Here is a 19,957-nt window from a genome sequence, read left to right on the forward strand (position 1 = left end):
TTATCTCCAGTTCCTATTGCCTGATTTCTTTTATACCAAATATCACATAAATGTCATAATACTGGCAAATTATAATAATGCAAAAGATGAGGAATCCATCAAAATATACATTGATGTATAATAGAATGAGAAATCTGTGCTAATTCCACTTTAGACAAGTGAGGAGGTTGATTAATTTTGAACATCATATTCATAAATTTTAACTGATAATTAACTAATAATTTAATGAATAATTCTGAAAATAAGGACATTGTAGATGCTAATGCATATTTCCATGTCAATGTTTGCAACAATACTCTAGCCAAAATACCTTTTTATAAAAATATTCTGATGGCTGCATATCTCTTTAAAAAATATCTTTGGAAGCGAACATGGAATTGATTGAAAAAGATATTGAATACAAGGAAAAATATTCATTTCAACACAATTTACATGTGCCATTTATGTCAAAGGAAGATTTTTCCATTTAATTAAATCAGCTTTAATTTTATCAATAGAGAAACATAGTTCAACTTACACAAATGTTGATAATCCGCATCAACCATGACCTCTAAATATTTAATATTCTTCGTCCATCTAAGCTGTGTGATCTGTTTACAAGCAGTATAATCTTCCTGTGTAATTGGTAATATGTTCCTCTTATCCCGATTAACCTGATAACCAGACATTTCTCCATATTGATCCAAACAGGTTTGCAGATGTCATAACAATTACTGAGGATTTGTTAAATATACTAGTACGTCATCTGCAAACAAATGAATTTTATATTCTTTTCATTTATTTTAATCCCACTAATTTTATCATTTTGTCTTATAGCTTGGGCCAGCGGTTCTATCACCAATGGTGACAAAGGACAACCTTGCCTTGTGGAGCGTGTTAAATTAAACGTATCTGAAATTTGTCCATTCATCACCATCCTCGCCAAGGGAATTTTATACAAGTCTTTAACCCAACCAGGTAAAAAAGGTCCAAACTAAATCTTTCAAGTATTTAAATAAAAAGTACCTTTCAACTCGATCAAAGGCTTTTCCCGCATCTAATGCCGCTATCATTGATTGATTCAAACAATATCTTGATCCATTAATCAACGTCACAGTCGAACAATATTTTCAGAAGAAAATCTATTCTTAATAAAACCTGCTTGATAAACATGTATTAAACATGATAAATACTTCGCAAGTCTATTGGCCAATACCTTAGCTACTATCTTATAAACTACATCTTATAAAGATATTGGTCGATATGAGGCAACTTTCATTGGGGCTCTTTCTTTTTTGCAATAACTAAGTCTAGGTCTAGAAAAGGTTTCTGGAAATGGTTTTGCTCTTCTGTAGCTTGTTTAAGAACATCCATCAAAACAGGAGACAAGACTTCATAAAATTCTTTCTAAAACCCTCCTGTAAACCCATCTTCTCCAGGTGATATTCAATATAGCTTCTTCAATTTCTAAATCACTGAAAGGAATTTCTGCCCTATCTTTATCGTCCAAAACCGATAAGTCCAAACGACCTAAAAAAGACTTAACACGTTCCTCATCCTGACTTACTTCAAAAGAATATAAATTCTGGTAAAATGAGTGAAATTCATCATTCATTTCCTGAGGTTTAAAAGTGATTCCTGAATTATTTCTTATCGCATTTATTGTCCCTGATGCCTGTTCAGTCTTTAATTGCTGAGCTAAAACCTTATGCACTCTTTCTCCTTACTCATAGTAATGCTATTTGGATCATTGTATTAATTTTTCATATTAATATGTTTGCATTATATTATAACAGTTTCAACTGAATCAAAAAAGTCTTTTATCCACAGTCGAATTTCATTGGAATTTCTTTTCTAACATTGTTATTTCCTTCTCCAAATTTTGCCTCTCTGCCAAATGCTGTGTCTTAATTCTTGCAGAATAATTGATTATCAGACCTCTTAAATAAGCTTTTCAAGCATCCCACAAAACAAATTTACTTTGTACTGAATATGTATTAATTGGCAAATAAGACTGAATATGGACTTTGATATAACTTAGAAACTTTGGTTGCTTCAATAACATCCCATTAAATCTTCACCGATAAGGGGTCTCTACATTATGCAAACCAGAACATGTGCAGGTGCACAATCCTTTATCCAGAACCCTTGGGGGTGGGTCACTGTGTTCCAAATTTCAGATTTTTCTGGATTTCGGAAAGCCAGATTTAAGCCCACACAAATTATGCTGCTGTATCCACCCCTACTCCCTTCCAGTCACACTGCCATTCCCCCCCCCCACCCCACATCTCACCTGCCTGACTCGCGCTGCCATCTCTCTCCCCAATTGCTGATGTTGGGAGCTTTCCGGATTTTAGATGTCTCGAAAAAGCACTGTGTACTTCTACTTAACAATGAGGAATGATCCGATAAAATCCTACTCTTATACTCTGCATGTATAAATCTACCCTGTAATTGTGCTGATGTGAAGCAAAAGTCGATACTCAAAAAAGGATCATGTCTGGGTGAATAAAAAGAAAAGTCTTTTTCTGTCAGAATTAACATCCTCCACATTTCCACCAAATTCAAATCTTTCATTGAGTCTAAAATCCATTTTGCCATTTTGGTTCTTTGTACAGTTTTTGGAAATTTATCCAACACATAATTAAAATCCCCACCAACCAAAATATTTTCATTAGCTTGACCCAGATTCAAAAAAGTTTCAGAAATAATATCTTCATTATTTTCATTGGGTGGATAAACATTCATCAAAGTCCATGCTTCAGCAAAAATTTTACAATTCACCGACAGCTCTCGACCCGATGTGGCAGAGAATGATTCCAACTGAAACGGTATCTTCTTATGAACCAAAGTTGCAACTCACCTCTAGCTTTCAAATTAAATGCAGATGCAAAAACATGTCCTACACAATCTATCATCAATTTCATATGTTCTTTCTCAGACAAATGGGTTTCTTGCAAAAAGGCAACATCAACCTTCATTTTCTTTATATATGCCAATATTCCCTTTCCTTTTCATCAGATTATTAAGTCCTTTAACATTGAAGGTCACAAAATTTAAATGAGCCATAACTTAATTTCCTCTTGAGATTGACACTTCACACAGCAATTACATATTTTATAACACCCAAACCCCCCTTTCAAACAATAAGAAACCTCTGTAAAAAATGTAAAAACCTAAGAGCCGAGGACCCCCCTCTGTGGTCCAGCTGCAGTTAATACCACATTTGACAGATGACTTTAGAAGTAGTATAGTCAACCACCACCCCCCAACTGAACATTAAAACCCATCAGTCATCCCAGTGATAACACCCACATTGAGCTTGAGCTTCAACTTCAACATCACTCACCAATTCTGATTCCAATTCTTTTCCCTGTTCCCTTCTCAATTTTAATCTCGGGCATTTTCCCTATCAATTCCTTAAAATCTGGGAAGGAATTTGCAAAAGATAATGCACCATAAGGACTCTCAAAACATTGAGACTGATCTAGTCCATAATTCACCTTAAATATCGTAAGATGTCGAAAAGTAAACTTATACCCTTTCTTCCACAGCACTGCTTTGAGCAGATTAAACTCTTTCTGTCACTTAATAATCTCCTGACTTAAATCAGCATAAAATAAAACCCTATTTCCTTGAACCATCATTGGGGTTTGATCAAGGCGAGCTTTCTGAACTGCAAGCCGCAATATAATTTCTCTATCCTGATATCACAAGCATCTTAAAAGAACCGCTCTTGGCATTTGACCCGGAAAAAGTTTTCTCCTTAACGCCCTATAAGGCCAATCTAAAAAGACTCGACTCCAAACATCTCTGGAATCCATTTCCAGAAATAAATTTACAGGATCTGAACCATCAATATCTTCCGGCAGACCAACTATCTTAATATTATTACGACAACTTTGATTTTCTAACGAATCAATGTTTTTTAACAAATCTCTCTTCTGGACATCCCAGCCTGTAAACAAATCCTCAATAATGATCCATCCTCTCTGCATAATGGTCCTCACTGTCCTTAGAGTCAATAAAAACATCTTCTATCTTCTTAAATTGATCTTGTCCAGTGTCCACTGCTGTTAAACTCTTATTAATATCAACTTGAATAAATGTAATTTCTTCACACATACCAGCCATTATTTCCTTCATACCAGCAAATTGATCATTTAAAGTTTCAAAATTTTAGGTCATAGAAGACATCATCTTTTCATTTGGTTGGATCAGTTCTGTAGACATGAAGTTGACTTCCATCCCTGTTACAGGGGCCTTGAAGACTGGGGAAGGTGTCTGTGGTTAAACAACAGCTTTCATTGGAGAAGGAGATGTTCTTTAAGCTTAAGGGCTTCCTTCAGTGAGTCCAACTGCAGCAAATAGTCATTCTTGCTCTTCTTCTCGAATTTCTGAGTTGTCCTCCTCCACCTCATACCTGGCAGCCCTATTATAGATTTCCTGCGTGTGAGAACATCCATCCATGCTGAGAAGCTCAGTAGCACCAGAGGAGCATCTCCAGATGGGCCGCTGCATACAGTCATTCGCCTTCCTGCGAACTCGCGCTCACATTCGGGCACCCACACCCCGCTCTCCTTAGTCAAGCCAGGCTTGGGTCGGATTCCATGCTCGCGGTTCTCCTGGCCCGCCGCCAGACCAAAGACCTTGGTGACATCTTGCATCCCTGGAGGCGCAGAGAATGCGGACGTTTCTTCCATCTTCTCTTGAGTTCCACGTTGAGGATTTGGATCTATCTATAACTGCTCCTGAGGTTCCTTCTGGAAGGTCGGCCTTGCTTCTTCTGCACTTTTCACAGGTTGAAAACCTAGGTTTTTTCTAAGTTGCTGGTAATGAAATGGTATTGTATGAACTGACCAGTACAGGCATGGGCTGGCCCACCCTCCTGATGACATCCTCTCCGAGACACCTCCCTGGACTCCTCCCCTGTGACCCTGGCCTTCACTTCCCTCACTTGAACCTGGGCCATAAAGGTTGAGCCACCTCTTCCATCCCTTCAGTTACCTAGCTTGGGCGCGGGCCTCCAGTCTTGTGTGTAATAAAGCCTATCGTTCACCTCAGTCTTTGTCTCTGTGATTATTGGGCCAACTGGTCATGCCCAACACTGCTTTTTTCCTTTCTTCATTTCCAGAATCCTACTGTAGTAAATTACTGTTCAAAACATTGATAAAGTCAAAAAAGTCATTACAGTTCGAGTATTGAACAGTTCAGTCAGGGAGAGGTGTCTTCTCACGTCATTTTCCGATGCCATCTTTCCACGACCCCCCCCCCTCCACCTCCCCTCAGCTGAATCCTTGAACCCCATCCAATCCAGGGACTCGAGGCAGTCCTGCAGCTGGCTTCCCCTCACATTACCACCTTCTGGTTGTCCTGATCTTGTTAGTGTTGTAAGCAATTTTAGGCCCCATTTCTAAGAGAGGATGTGATGGCCCAGAGGTGGTTTACAAGAATGATCCTGGGGATGAGAGGAATAATGTTTGAGGAGCATTTGATGGTTCTGGGCCTGGACTCGCCCGAGTTTAGAAGGATGAGGCAGGACCTCATTGAAATCTGATGAATAGTGAAAGGGCTGGATAGAGAGGATTTTGCCAGTACTGGGAGAGTTTATGACCAGCTGGCACAACCTCAGAATAAAAGGATGTCTGCCTAAAAAGGAGATGGAGAAACCTTTTCATCTGGAGCAGTGATTTTCAAACTCCTCCTCCACACCCCCACCCCCACCCCCCGGATCATTTTCCACTTAATCCTTGTGTCAGAAGTGCTCTATTAGTAAGGGATTACTTAAGATTGGAAAGAAAAAGTTTGAAAACCTCTGTTTTAATCGTACGTCATTGACTTGTTCTGTGAGTGGTTTCATAACTCCAGAGGAAATGGGCAAATGACAATTTTTCTCAAGCAAAATTTTCCTTCACAATTGGGTCGACTGCAGTCTTTCTCAGCCTTTTTTCCCATTCATATGCCACTTTAAGCAATCTCTTACTCATTTTTCAACACTCCAAGGAATAAAGTCCCAACCTGTTCAACCTTTCCCTGTAGCTCAACTCCTGAAGACCTGGCAGCTTCCTAGTAAATCTTCTCTGCACTCTTTCAATCTTACTAATACCCTTCCTGTAGCTAGGCGACCAGAACTGCACACAATACTCCAAATGTGGGCTCACCAACATCTGATACAACCTCACCATAACTTCTCAAATCCTATTTTCAGTATGTTAATTAATGAAGGCCAAGATGACAAAAGCTGTCTTTAGAACCTTGCCGTCATGTGACACCACTTTCTTGGAATTATGTAACTGTGTTTTATCTCCTAGAATGCTTCCACCAGCGTTGTCTCTGCTCCATCCTCAATTAGATTGATGAGTTACCATGCGTTCTTTTGGGAGTGCGCACAGCTCCAAAGTAAAGCAGAGATGGTTTATGGTACAGTCCTTACAGTTTCATAGGACATTCATTTCACAACCAACTATGATCTGAACATCCTTCCACAGCTTCGACATGGTATCGTAATCAGCAAAGCTTTTCCTACCCATTGGCTTGGATCCCCTTAACAGAATGTGTCCCACCACTCCTGGACACTGATTTTATATTTGTGCGCAGACAGGACCCAGGAGTGCTGTTACAACGACCGCATGTGGGCCTTTTCCGCATGGTGAAGAAGGATGGGTTTGAGTATACTTTGCACATTGGGGGACATTCACAGCTGTTTAGTTGGAACAGACAAAAGCCTGCCCATGTGGATCCCGCTTCACCCATTCAGTGCCCCCAGCCCAGACGATGAGGGTGTCCACCTAAGCTGCATGCAGCTGGTGTTTTACTTTCTGGCGACGGTTCTGGGGGGGCGTGTATCAGCTGTGTAGCGGGCCGAGAGGGCAAGGTTCTTTGGCGGGCACATAAAATCATTAGGCAGACAGATGGAAACTCATCCATTTAATTGACCGCATGGACGTGGTCCTGCGTGTCGAAGAATGGCACGTTGATCTGTGATTTCCCCTGCCGGAAGGTACAGGACACTCACAGGGCTTAATTTAAACCTGTGGTCCCGTGGATCTGCAGCAAACTCACAAATGATGTCACACCTTGACCCATGGAGCCCGGGACACGCTGTAAATAGAAGAAGCTTGTAAATAATGAATAAAGCAATCTTCTGTTGACTAACCTGGTATGTGTGTGTGTGTGTGTGTGTATATGTGTGTGTGTGTGTGTGTGTGTGTGTGTGTGTGTGTGTGTGTGTGTGTGTGTGTGTGTGTGTGTGTTGCTTTAGTAGCTCTATCGAAGTAGACGCTACATATATAAATATTTGGGAGGATGATCACACTTACAGGATTCTTTTCATCCATCTCACAGCCTGTGGGAAGATGCTATTCCCCAGCATGTAAGTCCTGATTTTGATGATGGACGTGGTTAAAGATGCTGTTCACTAGATCAAAATGGCCTTTGTACTATTCCTTGAGCCCAATTTGAACAACACTCCCAGTAAATGTCATCTACAGAAAAAGGGAGACCCCAGTGATCCTCACTACTCTGCATCATTCCTGTCTGATGCTATACAGCAACTAGACCATCCAAAGGTCGAGACTCAACTGCGCTCCTGTAAAATCTCAGGATGAGAGCCATTAGCCTTGACTTTCTCAGGCTCCTTGGGAAGTGTAGGCCCTTCCTGACCGATAAGGAGGTGTGATCGTTCTGTGTATTAATACGTGTGCTGTATGGATGGGAATTTTATGTGATTGTATTGTCTATTCTTGCTCTTTAACAATCTTTAGTGGATAGAAGTAGTCATTGTACTTTAGGATGTACAATCATGTACAGATTGTCCTTAAATAGCCATTTGGCCCAGATGTCTATTCAGTCCAAGAATACTTTCCATCACAGGCAGATTTTAAACAATAACACCATTCATTCTTAAACAAACATTGTTTTAAATTTTCTTTAAAAAAAAACAGGATCAAACTTTAACATCACTATTAACAGCCTTCCATTACCCCCTTCTAATTCAAAGTGCTGGTGTATTTAATGTGCATAAAGTTCTTTGACACAACTCCAAGTTCACCGGTGTCTATCAATTCTTATACTGTGCATAGAATTCAACATTTATGAATTTGAATATGAATGATAAGCTCTGGTGATTAAAAGTAAATGTTTACCCTCCAGGAAGATTCTTGTTGGTTTCAGAGAGGGATTTCCTGCTCATTGGACACACATAAACTGATTCCCTCTGATCAGCCACCTTGGGGTCTTGCCAAAGAAACTTGACCCATCAGGGTTTTCCAAATGATAACCTCTTCTGCAGGTCACCATTGATTTCCTTTTGTTTCCCTTATTTCAGGTAAAACATAATTTCTCGCAAGCCATTTCCTCTTGTATGGACAACAAAGTTCTTCAACAGGCTGAACTGAGAACTCGCAACTCGTCTTCAAAACAAGATGCCAGCTTGCCCTCTCTCTCTCTCTCTCTCTCTCTCTCTCTCTCTCTCTCTCTCTCTCTCTCTCTCTCTGTGTTAGAAAAAGCCTATTTGGTCTCTCCTCTCTGCTTGCAAAACCACATGACCTTCTTAGAAAAGCAAACTGGAACCAGCCAGATTACTCCACCAGACCCAAACTTCTGAGTCCATTCATCTGTTGCTTTAAAAACAATAATCCATTTACACCTGCTTTTGAAATTCTTTAGCAAAACAGTCTCCTTGTTTCGTCTTTGCAAAGGCTCTCGGCGCCTGAATGACTCACTCTCAGCAAAGCTCTTGCATTTTAAATAAGAGCTGTTTGTGAAGTGTATATGTTTGTTTGTAACCTACACAACTCCTATAATCCATCTCTTTCAAAAACATGTCTATGTACAATGTAAAATAAATAATCTGTCACAGGACAGATGCAGCAGAGGAGTTGTGATCAAATCAATGGTGTCCTTGCGAAAAAAAAGTGGGAAGAGGTATAATCTGTTGAGTGGAGTTTGTAATAGTTTGAAACTTGAACCTCTATCTCTATTTCAGGAGACAATTTACTGTCATGTAATTAAAAAGTGTCATATCACACAAAATTGTTTTTTTTCTGCTGTAAGACAAACAGACTCTCCCCACTCTGGCAGATATTGCCTGAAATGCCTCTTGCAGTCAGAGAAAGACTGAGTGCTCCCCCCCACCCCCACCACCCCAAACCCTGGGCTAAGTCACTGAGGGTCTGTGGATTCTCTTTCAATGCTCACAGACCAATCCAAGTCATTGGCAATGTGAGCTCCAGTTTTGAACCTCTGACATAATTAGGAACCATTTAGCACTCACTCGTATCCCAGGTCTGATACCTGACACCCTTTTAGCCAGTTTTGACCCAGTCTCTAGCAATCCACAGCCTGGTGTGGGTTCCTTGACTGCTTTGTCCAGAAGCCTGCAGCGTGCGTGGGTTTCTCTCCTCAAGTCACCAACAGCCTGCCACCTATGTGGGTGTTTCAGCTGCAGATCCCCTCACTGGTCGGCTTCCTTGGTCACTGACCCGTGGATTGAATCCTCTGCTTCTGAGATGTTGGTGGAGTGTGGTCTTTCTGTTTTCTGGTGCCCTGCACTAGTCGACCGCTTCCGCAGAATTCACGGTGGCGAGGAAACCTAACAAATCTAAATTTTAAAAAATTAACTAAGAGGAGAATCTCACATGTCTAGAGGGATGGAAGGGGCATTATTACAAATTGAAGCCTGATATTTGTATATTCAGGTGCCAAATTTGCAAAAGTAAAGAGTAGATGTTTCTCAAGCTATATGTAATTTTTTCCAAAGGAATACATCGTTGAATTTTTGCATGTCATCTTGGCATCCCTAAAAATATATATATATCTGATTTCCAAGTAAGTGCAATACATGTCCTCATCACCGCTAACGTTAATTTAACAAATTTCAATTGATATATTAATAGATTTAATTTGGGCCTTGTTCCTTCAATATTTCATATGAAAAATAAGGTCAGATTCTGTGGAAAAACATGTCCTATAACGTGTTCCATAAATATTGTAATTCTCCCCAAAAACATCTTGCATTAGGACAAAGATAAGATGAATGCAAGAAAGTTGTGACATCTTAACCACACCTAAAACATTGATCTGATAATTCTGATTTTATTCTATTGAATTTCACTGGTGTAAGAAGTAAATGTAGAAAATAAACTAGTTGTGAATTCCTTCTTCACTGCTGCAGTGTGGAACTCTGGTCAATAGATCCAAAATGCTGCGTTGAAGTGAATTAATACAACTCCCCTGGATCATTTGATCTCTATTGCCATATCAGCTTCCTGAGGAGGTTTTCACATCCAACAGCCTGAGTCACCTGACTCCAGGTGCAGGATTCAGATAAAATCCTTGCTGACATCTGCTACATGACTGATGTAAAAACAATTATACTGAACTAATTTATATCTTGCATTGAGAGCCTTATATGGATCTCCCCATATTTGCCAATCAATTACAATATTCAGATCCATTTCCCACCTTTGTCTCAACTTATGAACTTCTCATTTAAAAGTTCCTACTTGTAATAAAGAGGACATCATCAAATAATTTTTTTAACAATTCCTCTTATAAGGAATTTCTATTTCAGTACAACATGGTTGGTCCTAACTTATCCTTCAAATATGCTCTTAGTTGGAAATAGCAAAAAAAAAATTGCGATGAGTTATACGTTATTTATTTCTCAGTTGTTCAAATAACATTAATTGACCCCTTTCATAACAATCTTCAACATTTATAATCCCCTTACGAAACCCGCTATCCAGAAATTGATGATCCTTTGAAAAAATATATGAGGATTTTGAATCAAAGCCATTCTGTTTCAACAATTGTGTATCTTTATCACCAACCATTAATTTTGATTCCCACTTGTACATAAATTTTTGTGCTTTTCACTCTCCTATTTTATTTTATTTTATTTTTTTTAGTTTTTTATTTTTCACACCATAAATCACATTAACCATGACACACACTTTTTCCTGTTCACACATATACAGTGCCATTTGTTCCTCCCTCCTCCCATCCCACCCTCCCTACCTCCCCCCTCCCATCCATTTAAGGTATACAATCTAGGATACATTAAACCAGTCAGACAATGTTGTCATTCAAGAAAAATACACCAGAAATTCTACTGAGTCCATTCTTTTCATTTCCTTTTCCTTCCGTTAACTTAGGTAATGATTGTCCCCACTAGGTTTTCGCTATTGTATTTAATGTAAGGCTCCCATATTGTTCAAATATTTCAATATTATTTCTTAAACTATATGTTATTTTTTCTAATGGAATACATTTATTCATTTCTATATACCATTGTTGTATTTTCAAATTATCTTCCAATTTCCAGGTTGACATAATACATTTTTTTGCTACAGCAAGAGCTATCTTAACAAATCTTTTTTGTGCATCCTCCAAATCAATTTCAAATTCTTTGTTTTTTATGTACTCTCCTATTTTATTTGATTCTATTTTAACCCTTTCAAAAAAGGAAGCAATAATTCTCATTTGAGCTGCTCCATAACAATTTTTAAAATGAGGAAGCTTCAGTCCTCTCAATGCAGAATTTGCATTGGGTCACTTGTAACATGGGATTCAATTGGAAATGGGTTCATGTGACATAAAACCATGATGCAGAATGTTTTCTAAGAATGGAATACATGAGGAGGGTTGTCTAGGTCTCCAGCAGGATATAGATCACAAGATATAGGAGCAGAAGTAGGCCCATCGAGTCTGCTCCACCATTCTTCCACTCACCCCCACTCCCCAGCTCTCTCCCCATTACCCTTAATTTCTTGATGTATCAAATACCTGTTAATCTCTGCCCTAAATACACCCAATGACCCACTGACAAAATCAATTTTTCCACATTTGTTTTAAATTGACACCCTTTTATCCTGAAATTATGCTCTCCTGTCCTAGAATCCCCTACCATGGGAAACATCTTTGCCATATGTACTCTGTCCAAGCCTTCCAGCATTTGAAATGCCTCTGAGGTCCCCCTTATCCTTCTGTACTCCAACTAGTACAGTCGAAGAGTCGACAATTGTTCCTCATACACTAACCCTTTCATTCCTGATATCATTCCAGTAAATCATCTCTGACCTTCTCCAACACCAACACATCTTTTCTCAAATACGGCACCAAAAACTCTAATTCTGATTGAATGGAAAGAGAATTCTCCAACGACACAAACACAACGGTTACATGATATTATGTCTTGTTGATATTTACCACTCGGGAAGGTTCTTGTTGGTTTTCAGATAGAGGTGTGTTGTTCAGGGAATCATTGGTGTTTTGGTGACTCAACGTACCAGCATCTGAAGTCCGTTATCTCTTCAGAAAAGCTCTGATAGCTTTAGCATAGAGCAGAGCTGAGCCACGACTTTGCAGGTATTTAAGGGAGTGTGTGGGCAGGGTTTGTTCTGGACCAACAATCTCACCAAATGACTCTGCTTGAAATCAAGATTCAAACCATTTTGAGGAATACAACAGGAAATGTTCAACAAGAGCCTGATGTTCCCTGAGGAGTTTTCTTTCAATAGTGGAAATGTTTTTTTTTAAAGCCCGTTAATATTCCTGATACATATCTTTGTATTTAACTTTCAGGTTGCTATCTGTTGTTAACTTGGAGGCCTTTAATGGGGTGACTGGGTGGAATCTTTGCTTTAACCAAGCAGTTCTCTTGCAATTTTCCAGCTGTAGGATGCGATTCAGTTGCTTGCAAGTTTAGCAAGTGGGATTTTGATGTGAAATTGCAAATCACAGTGTCATTTTTGTGTTTGAAAATGCCAATGTGAAAATTTTAACTTTAGTCTTCTTGGTTTGCTTAAGTTTACAGAGGAGACGTTGGGTAAAGTTGAGAAGACAGAGTTGGATGCCCATTTGGTGAATCGGCTGGGCAAAGCATAAAGCACAAAATGAGGGTCTGAAAAAATAATGAAGGAGACTGAAGTGCCGTTGAACCAAACCTAGGTTAAGAATTTAATTTTGTGCTGTGTACTTAAGAGACCAAACGATTTGGGCTTTTAGTGGTGACGTATTAAAATGAACAAAATCTGATAAGAATAGAAGTTTTATGGAATGTTTGGAAGTTGTCACAAAAAAACGGAGATATAAATTAGATGTTGTAATTAAGATAAATGAACAATACAATGAGCTTGGTGTCACAGTATCTGCCTCCCTCTACCGTACATCACCGTTAAACCTTCTCCCCAATATGAACCTGATGTCAAAGTATCTGACACTGTTAATCGTACATCAATGTTAAACCTTCTCACGAATGTGAATCCTGTCTCAAAGTTTCTGCCTCAGTCTATCGTACATCAACGTTAAACTTTTTCCCCCTGTGAACCTGGTGTAATAGAATCTGCATCAGTCTACCGTCCATCACCGTTAAACCTTCTCCCTACTATGAACATGGTGTCTTGGTATATATCTCAATTTACCGTACATCACCGTTAAACCTTCTCACTACTGTGAACTTGGTGTCACAGTATTGGTCTCAGTCTACCGTACATCACTGATAAACCTCCTCCCCACTGTGCACCCAGTGTCACGGTATCCATTTCAATTTACCGTACATCACTATTAAACGTTCTCCCCAATATGAACATGGTGTCACAGTATCTGACACAGTTTATAGTAAATCACTGTTAAACCTTCTTACTACTGTGGAATCCATCTCACATTTTCGGCCTCAGTCTACCGTTCATAAACATTAAACCTTTTCCTCCTGTGAACCTGGTGTTAAAGTACCTGCCTCAGTTTAACGCACATCACCATTAAGCCTTCTTACTGCCCTGAACTCAGCGTCACAGAATATGCCAAAGTCTACTGTACTCTACCGTTAAAACATCTCCCCACTCTGAAACTGGTGTCGCAGTATCTCACACAGTCTATCGTACATGACTGTTAAACCTTGTTAATGTTGTGAACCCATTGTCTCAGTATCTCTTATCAGTCTACCATACATCATCGTTAAATCTTTACACATCTGTGAATGGGTGTCACTGTATCTGACACAGTTTATGGTACATCACTGTTAAACCTTCTCCTCACTGCAAACCTGGTCTCACTGTATCTGACACAGTTCATCATAGATTACTGTTAAACCTTTTCACTGCTGTGAATCCAGCGTCACAGTAACTGTCTCAGTCTCCCATACATAATCGTTGAACCTTATCCCCACTGTGCACCTGGTGTCACATTATCTACCTCAACATACCGTACATCACCGTTAAACCTTCTCCCCATGTGAACCTGGTGTCACAGTATCTGACACAGTTTATCGTACATTACTGTTAAACCTTCTCCCCACTGTGAACCTGGTGTCACTGTATCTGACACAGTTTATCGTACATGACTGTTAAACCTTCTCCCCACTGTGAAACTGGTGTCACTGTATCTGACACAGTTTATCGTACATTACTGTTAAACCTTCTCCCCACTGTGAACCTGGTGTCACATTATCTACCTCAACATACCGTACATCACCGTTAAACCTTCTCCCCATGTGAACCTGGTGTCACAGTATCTGACACAGTTTATCGTACATTACTGTTAAACCTTCTCCCCGCTGTGAACCTGGTGTCACTGTATCTGACACAGTTTATCGTACATGACTGTTAAACCTTCTCCCCACTGTGAACCTGGTGTCACAGTATCTGACACAGTTTATCGTACATTACTGTTAAACCTTCTCCCCACTGTGAACCTGGTGTCACTGTATCTGACACAGTTTATCGTACATGACTGTTAAACCTTCTCCCCACTATGAACCTGGTGTCACTGTATCTGACACAGTTTATCGTACATTACTGTTAAACCTTCTCCCCACTGTGAACCTGGTGTCACTGTATCTGACACAGTTTATCGTACATGACTGTTAAACCTTCTCCCCACTATGAACCTGGTGTCACTGTATCTGACACAGTTTATCGTACATTACTGTTAAACCTTCTCCCCACTGTGAACCTGGTGTCACTGTATCTGACACAGTTTATCGTACATGACTGTTAAACCTTCTCCCCACTGTGAACCTGGTGTCACTGTATCTGACACAGTTTATCGTACATGACTGTTAAACCTTCTCCCCACTGTGAACCTGGTGTCACAGTATCTCACAGTTTATCGTACAATACTGTTACACCTTGTTAATGTTGTGAACCCATTGTCTCAGTATCTCTTATCAGTCTACCATACATCATCGTTAAACCTTTACACATCTGTGAATGGGTGTCATTATATCTGACACAGTTTATTGTACATCACTGTTAAACCTTCTCCCCACTGTGAACCAGGTGTCACTGTATCTGACACAGTTTATCGTACATCACTGTTAAACCTTCTCCCCACTGTGAACCTGGTGTCACAGTATCTGACACAGTTCATCGTAGATTACTGTTAAACATTTTCGCTTCTGTGAACCCAGCATCACAGTAACTGTCTCAGTCTACTGTACATCATCGTTGAACTTTATCCCCACTGTGCACCTGGTGTCACTTTATCTACCTCAACATACCGTACATCACCGTTAAACCTTCTCCCCATGTGAACCTGGTGTCACAGTATCTGACACAGTTTATCGGTCATTACTTTTCAACTTTCTCACTTCTGTGAACCCAGTGTCACAGTAACTGTCTCAGTCTACTGTACATCACTGTTAAACCTGATCCCCACTTTACTCCTGGTGTCAAATTATCTACCTCAACATACCCTACATCACTGTTAAACCTTCACCCTCTGTGAACCTGGTGTCACAGTATCAGACACAGTTCATAGTATATCACTGTTAATCCTTCTCACAAATGTGAATCCTACTATAAAATAATGCTCCCCTTCTAAGTCTCACAGTATTCTAATCCCCACCTATTTTAAAAATTCCAAAAAAAGGAGAAAAATCAATCCCAAAACAAGCTACTCAAAAGTAGTAGACCCCTAAAAATCTGGGTGTGGTGAAGTCCACAAGTGGCGGGTGACTAAAGGACTCAGTGTCACCCACCCCCAGTCAGACTTTCACAAAGTCCTGAAACAAAAACATTCAACCCAGTGATTCCAGTCCCAATGATTGTTCCGGATCTTCAACATCGAGAAGACTTTGCGTCAATTCAACTTTTTTTCCCATTCTTTCCATATTTTCCAATCTTCCCATTTCCATTCCCATTGACCCTTCCCTTCTGTGACAATGGTGACATTCGCCCATTTCCTCGTACATCTGGCAATGAATTAGCAAATATTAAAGCATCATGGTCATTTTCAATAAACTGAGATTGAAAATTCCCATAAAAATCTTCCAATACTGCCGAATAACGAAAAGCAAATTTATATCCCTTTTGCCACAATACTTAATCGACTGAATTAAATTCTCGGACTCTTCTGATAATTTCTTGACTCAGATCTGCATTTAAAAAACCCTATTATTTTGAACCATAATTGGAGCCTGATTTTGCCATGTTTTCTGCACCACCAATCGGAGGATCATCTCTCTGTCTTGATATTTAAAACAGCGAATCAAAACTGCTCGTGGTAATTGGCCTGGAAACGGTTTCTTCCTTAACGCTCTATTCGCTCGATTTAATTCCAGTCCTTCTTGAAAGAATTACCTGCCCTACACGTCTGGGATCCATTTCTTCAAAACCTTCACCGGATCCGAACCTTCCATATCTTCCGGAAGATCTACTATCTTAACATTATTTCTACGACTTTGGTTTTCTAATGAGTCAAACTTCTTCAATAATTCCTTCTTCTGAATCCCCCAATCTACAAAAGGATCTTCCACTTTTCCATTTTTTTCTCTATTACGCTCCACTTGACTCTTGCTTTCAAGAAAGCCTCCTCAATCTTTTTAAAATGATCTAGCACAGTATCCACTGATCGTGTCCATCTCGTAACATCACTCTTAACTACATTAATATCTTGCTTCATAAAAGTTATTTCTTCACACACAGTGTTCATTTTAGTTTTCATTTCCGAAAATCTGATGAATCATCTGCATTGACATATTTGACATATCTTCCATGAGTTGAGCAATCCCTTCCAGAATTGGAAACACAGAAATCCAGTCCAGGATCCATCACCTACATTTGAGGCTGACCTTCTTTTGCCGCAGTCCCCAGTTCTTCAAATTCTAATGAAGTTGAGCATCTTCTTCCTCCATAGCAATAGGTCCTCTTCCGGTGCTGCTGCAGGTCTGGACACCCGACAACAGTGTGCCGACCTCGTCAGTTCACCGTCGCTCAGGCTCCCCCACAGCCCACACCTTCTCCAAAGGTTTGTGGACCCCCGACGCACTGTGCATGCCCGGTAGGGCCACCGACTGCGCAGGTGTGTCTTCTGATGCTACACTGTACCTCCCCTGACCACCAGGCAATGCTGCAGGCTCACGGGCCAGTCCTCGCTCAGCTGGCCCACCCTCACGTCTGTGTTCATGAGTGCACGAGTCAAAACCGCTGAACTCATCACTGAGCTGTCGTCATCTTGAGATAGCGCAAGTGGTGCCGACTAAATACTTAGCCGGGCAGGAGTCCTCTGAGGCTTGGAGACTCCAGTCGACGACTCCATTGCTTCAACTTGAACTTGGCCACAATTCTTCAACACTTTTGTAAAGTAATTTCTTCTGGAACCGAGTTTTCAATTTTTTCACATTAGTAGCTATTTCGATCCTCCACTATTCCAAAGTCTATAAATAGTATTTTTAATCACTTTTACAACTTTTAAAATCGAACATTTAATAGTCTAACTGGGGAAGGGTGGAACCACACATCTACCCTCTGCGCCATCTTGTCACAGGATCTGACACAGTTTATAGTAAATCACTGTTAAACCTTCACATTACTGTGAATGCTGTCTCTCAGCTTCTGCCTCAATCTACCGTTAATCATCGTTAAACCTTCTCCCCCTGTTAACTTGGTGTTAAAATATCAGCCTAAGTTTACCACACATCACCATTAAACCTTCTCCCCATTGTGAGACCGGTTTTACTGTATCTGCCACAGTTTATTGTACATCATTTTTAAACCTTCTCACTACTGTTAACATGGAGTCACAGAATCTGCCTTATTCTACCATACATCTCTGTTAAACCTTCTCAGTACTGTGAATACAGTGTCACAGTATCTACCAAGTCGACTGTGCATCACCGATAAACATTCTCCCCACGTTGACCCATTTTTCACTGTTTTTGCCACCATTTATCGTACATCACAGTTCAGCCTTCTCCCCGCTATAAACTTGGAGTCACAGTATATTCCACAGTTTATTGTACATCACTGATATACCTTCTCCTCATTGTGAATGTGGTGTCACCATATCTGCGTCAGTCTTCTGTACATCACCATAAACTTCTCCCCAATGTGAACCTGGTGTCACTTTATCTGCCACAGTTAATATTACATCACCATAAAACCTTCTTCCAACTGTGTACCTAGTATCACAGTATCTACCACAGCTTATCATGCATTACTGTTAAACCTTCTCACTACTGAAAACTTGGTGTCACAGTATCTGCCAAAGTCTACTGTATATCAGCGTTAAATATTCTCCCAACTGTGAACCTGGTGTCACAGTGTCTGATACAGTTTATCGTACATTACTGTTAAACCCGCCATATAAGCTCCAGATAGCGAAATAGGAGTTCTCACATCTGCAGGAACTGGGGATCATTCGTTGCTCCAACAGTCCTTTGGCCTCTCCGCTCCACCTGGTCCCAAAAGCCTCCGATGGCTGGTGCCCCTGCGAAGATTATCGACGGCTTAATGACATGACAGTACCTGACCGTTACCCCATCCCTCACATTCAGGACTTTATGGCCAATCTGCATGGTGTGAGAGTATTCTCCAAGGTCGATCTGGTGTGCGTGTATAATCAAATGCCATTGCACCCCGAGGACATCCCCAAAACGGCCATCATCACCCCCTTCGGCTTGTCCGAATTTTTATGCATGCCTTTCAGGCTCATGAACACCGCCCAGACCTTCCAGCACCTCATGGATACGGTGCGCAGGGATTTGAATTTCGTGTTCATTTATCTGTATGACATTCTTGTCGCCAGCAGAGACTGGGCACAACACAAGTCTCACCTGCACACCCTCTTCTCCCGACTGGCCGAATTCAGCCTAAAGATCAGCGCGGCCAAATACCAGTTTTGTGCAGAAGAAAATTTGGATGGGATGAAACTAATCCAGAATCCATTGCGCAGGATTGGAAAAATTAGATTGAGTGTCTTCAAATACTTGGAAGTTTTGACGTCAACAGACTTTGGAGTGGCCACATTTGCTCAGTTACACCATTTTTCTGATGTAAGTGAAGGTGGTTTTGATCCTATCAGTTACTGAGTCCTGTGAAATAATCAAGTGCGAGTAGATGGTGGATTTGTAATGGGAAAAGCCAGAGTGGCTCCATTAAAGTCAGTCACCAGACCTTGAATGGAATTGACTGCTGCTATTATGGCGAGCAAAATGGACGCTATGTTAAGAAGAGAATTACAGATGGAGTTAGAAGATCCTGTGTTTTGGACTGATAGAACATCAGTGCTTAAATATATTAATAATGAAATCATGAGGTTTCATCTCTTTGTGACTAACAGAGAGAATGAAAACCTGGACAACAACAAATGGCAGATTTACCACAGGACAGAGTTTCACCTGATGAATTCCCATTTACATCCGTGGAAGTTGATTATTTTGGTCCTTTGCAATTAAAGTGAGGACGAAGTGTTGAAAAATGATATGGAGTTATTTTCACTTGTTTGACTATGAGAGCAATTCATATTGAAGTAGCGTCATTGCTTGATACAGACTCTTTTATTAATGTTCTTCGGCGTTTTATTCCTAGACGTGGTCAAGTAAAAGAATTATGTTCTGATAATGGATCTAACTTTAAAGGAGCTGAACGAGAATTATGAAAAGTTATTCAAAATTGGAATCAACATCAAATTAATGATGCATTATTTTAGAAAGAAGTTAATTGGATATTTAATCCACCCATAGTTATGGGTGTGGTAC

The 19,957-nt window shown here is 40.1% G+C and overlaps 1 long non-coding RNA gene across 1 annotated transcript; it reads left to right on the forward strand.

The window, feature by feature from the left end:
• Window positions 1–820: 820 nt before the first annotated feature.
• LOC138750777 (uncharacterized) lies at window positions 821–19,307 on the forward strand. The gene is made up of 3 exons (XR_011349501.1): window positions 821–957; window positions 12,790–12,930; window positions 19,006–19,307. It is a non-coding gene; the product is annotated as an uncharacterized lncRNA (long non-coding RNA).
• The last annotated feature ends 650 nt before the right edge of the window (window positions 19,308–19,957 follow it).

The sequence above is a fragment of the Narcine bancroftii genome, unplaced genomic scaffold (assembly GCF_036971445.1).
Source record: "Narcine bancroftii isolate sNarBan1 unplaced genomic scaffold, sNarBan1.hap1 Scaffold_260, whole genome shotgun sequence".
NCBI classification, from domain to species: Eukaryota; Metazoa; Chordata; class Chondrichthyes; order Torpediniformes; family Narcinidae; genus Narcine; species Narcine bancroftii.